The following is a 3,508-nucleotide window of genomic DNA, read 5'->3' as shown; positions in this document are numbered from 1 at the left end:
ACTATCAGTATTGTTTTTTTGTGTCATTCACTCCTTTCACCGCAGGTGTTTTGTAAGAAAATGCTTCTTATTAGGGATGCAAAAAGTTATCCTAGAGCTTCTTTTATTAGTGTGCTTTATGGCAATTTTTGTTATTGTATCATTTGGACTTGATGTGAGTACATTATAGTCCTTTAACACATTTATATATCTAACCAATTTATTTATTTCATATTTGTCTAACAGAGAAATTATGATAGAAGACACGATGAATAACATTTTTGGCCAATAAAATGTCACATTTGAATACAGTTCTACCAAATCCCTACCAGCATTTTGTTAAAAAAAACAAAAAAAATGCAGTTTGAATCTTCAGAATCTCATATCAACTTCAGCTACTACCTCAACAGCAAACCATTCAGCCTGTCTAACTGTCAACGTGGGAAGCTCCATGAATATGAAGCAGGACTGAAAGGACACAAAGCCGCCTCCCCGGGACAAGGACAGGACTCTTGCTATAGGACCTGGGGGTCTGTAGGGCAGGCTGCCCGGGAATATGCGGGCTAGACAGCCGACTTGTAACACACGGTCCCTACACAGAATTAAATACGCTCTGCTGGACCCGAGCAGTTACGCGTCTTGTCCCCGCCCCCCCTCCGACAGGGCACAGCATCCATCCTCTCACGCGCTCACGCGCTGCGTGATCCCCATCACAAACCGAGAGCGGCGGCTCTGCTGAGCAGATGGAGTAGTAGTACTAGTAGTAGTGGGAGTGCTCACGGCTTCCTTTCGCCCTTTTCTCCTCATTCGTATCTTTAATGGATTCGCCTTTTCTCTGGAATATTGCTTCATCCCATCGCGGTAAGTGTGTGTGAGTGTGTGAGTGTGTGTGTGTATGTGTGTGATGCCTGCAGCAACCCGGTCGTGGGGGGAGAAATACGAAGAAACGGGACTGTGTGCAGCTATTGTCTGTTGCTGAGGCAAGTTCGGACCTCAATCAAGTCCCGACGCGGGGGACAATCAAAGCGAGCCCTGAAAGCGAATCAGGGCTCGGAATGAAATGGGGTTGTGAACGGACCGGGTTCCGTGGGAAATCGGTGCATTATGGTGTTTTAATGGTTGTGAAAGAATCGATATCGGTATTTAGACAGACACCTGTCTCTACCAGCAACAGTGACCGCGCTCCAGGGCTTAGTTCCCCCCTTACAAATATCCCTTTTACCGTTAGCATGTGTCTTTTTTTATGGCAGCAATCAAACATCTGTGCGAATGTTTTCGCCTTCGTTGCCGAGCAAATGTGTCTTCAGTCCAGCCAGAAAAATTCGGCCCATCACCCCGCCCCCCAACATCACAGGGTGGTTATTCCTCCCCAACAAGCCCCCCCCTCCTCCCCCTTTAGACATGCACGGCGCATTTGATGCTTTTCAGATCACTGAAAAGACTGAAATCCCATGCTGGTTAAGATGGCTTGTTGAACGGTACAGGGTAATTAATTCAGTGCAGCGTGTATGTCATCATCATCCGCTCCTGATTGCTTCTCCTATCATCATATTCAGAAAACGGCACTGTGGATGTGCAGGCTTGGCCTAAGCTTAAATAGGAGAACTGAACCTCATCTTAAAATAGTGCTCTTGGCAACAGAAGATGCATAAAATCCTACTTTACTGATGTAAAGGAAGGGCTTCTTCGCTACATGTCCGTGACCTCATCATACAGCTGCATTCTGGACATAAGGTCAAAATACATGAGGAATATATTTCACTGTGAGTGGTATATAAGGCTGTGCATGTGATTAAACAATACAGTTTAAAAACCTGGGATGAATAACAACAAAATGAATCTAATCATTTGCAAATGAAGAGTTGCGAGGCAATGCAGGCGAGCTGAAAATGCTCAGCAGACCAGTGACTAAATGGCTACTGGACCCTCGATGTAGCAGCAGAAGTCAATGTTGCCCATATCTAAAAAAAATAAAAGTGCTGTTATTAATCACTTGCTCTTTGATTATTGGATGGTATCCTTGGGTGACAGAGACTTCTCCATAGCTGCTCCCTTCCACTGGAACTCTCTCCCCGAACACATCCAACAAGCTGCCCGTGTTGAAATCACAGGTCAACACTCACCTTTTTAATTATGCGTTCAATTTTTGATGGATGTGTGTCTATTTTTAGTGTGGATTATTTTTTTTTTCTATTTTTTTTTTCTGTGAAGCATCTTTGACTGCTGTGAAAATCTCTATATAAATGAAATGCATTCTTCTTATTATTAGTATTCCCCAGCTGCTTACATTCACAGTGATGGGGGATATATTGCTTTTGATGCTTCCTCACTGCCTGTCTGCTTGTTGCCATCTGAGTTGAATTCTTGTTGTGCGCCTTGGCTTAGCACTGGGCAAGTGAGATAGTATCACTCACCCAGAGAGGCACATACTTCTACCAACTATTTGCAGCATAAGCACACGTGATTTGTGTGCGTTTTTGCTGTGTGTGTTTAAATTTGACAGGTGTATTCATGCTCGTCCCTGTAGTACAGCAGGCAAATGGTATTATTCAGCAGCAGACAGATGGCAGGTGGCTGGGCATCAGGTGAGCCTTCCCTTGGCTGTCAGCAGGGCCCGCTGAACACAAGAAACCTCTTGGCATAAACCCACCATGCTGTTCTACATAATGGCACAAGTGAGCATTAATGTGTATGTGTTAGGTTTGCTAATACATCTTGCATAGAAGTGTATGCACATAGGACTGCATAGGTCCCATTCTATACCAGTAATACAGGAGGCTTATTTTGCTGTAGGCTGCATGTGTGTGTGTGTGTGTGTGTGTGTGTGTGTGTGTGTGTGTGTGTGTGTGTGTGTCTGAGGTTATGTCACTTCAAACCAATAAGACTGCAAAACAAGCTGAGGTCACAATGACATCAGCATGCCTGTAATTATCTTCTCCTTTGACATCATCATCAGCAGCATCACATATACCGACGTGCAGTCTTAGTTTGTAACATCAACGCTTATATAACTAATCCTGATTAGTTCATTGCGATTATTATGTCACAGCTTGAAAACCTTTGTTAAGAAAAAAGTGTGTCAGTTTTACTGACTTTATAGTCATACGATAATTTGATTACTGTTAGTTTTAGTTTTGAATTTTGTATTAGTCAGTGCAAACTCATGATTAGTATGTTGGATTATTACAGTGCAATTGATACATTTTGGGTATTAAGTTATTGTAGTAGTAATTGTGGTAAGTTACTAGGGCTATGGCAGTCCCCTTCACCTTCTGAAGTGAACTGACTCCATTTACCTGTTTAAACTTCTGTTTTTTTAGGGCGGGGATTATATCAATACTATATTGATATTGTGATATGAGTATAGATATTGTCTTAGATTTTGGAAATCGTAATATCGTAAATGGCTTGAGTGTTGTTCTTTCCTGGTTATAAAGGCTGCATTACAATAAATTGATGTCATTTTCTGTGTTACTAGACTGTTCTAGCTCTTCTATTATTTTTTTTTACCTTTACCCACTTAGTCATT

The 3,508-nt window shown here is 42.4% G+C and overlaps 1 protein-coding gene across 2 annotated transcripts in view; it reads left to right on the top strand.

The window, feature by feature from the left end:
- The first annotated feature begins 604 nt into the window (after positions 1 to 604).
- Positions 605 to 3,508, top strand: part of plppr1 (phospholipid phosphatase related 1) — a 53,451-nt gene continuing 50,547 nt past the window's right edge. For both annotated transcript variants that reach the window (XM_032539611.1, XM_032539612.1), the window contains exon 1: positions 605 to 840. The gene's annotated coding sequence lies outside the window, so the exon portion shown is untranslated. The remainder of the gene's footprint in view (positions 841 to 3,508) is intronic.

This window comes from Etheostoma spectabile, chromosome 16 (assembly GCF_008692095.1).
Source record: "Etheostoma spectabile isolate EspeVRDwgs_2016 chromosome 16, UIUC_Espe_1.0, whole genome shotgun sequence".
Lineage (NCBI taxonomy): Eukaryota > Metazoa > Chordata > Actinopteri > Perciformes > Percidae > Etheostoma > Etheostoma spectabile.
This window is presented reverse-complemented; position numbering and strand designations above follow the sequence as displayed.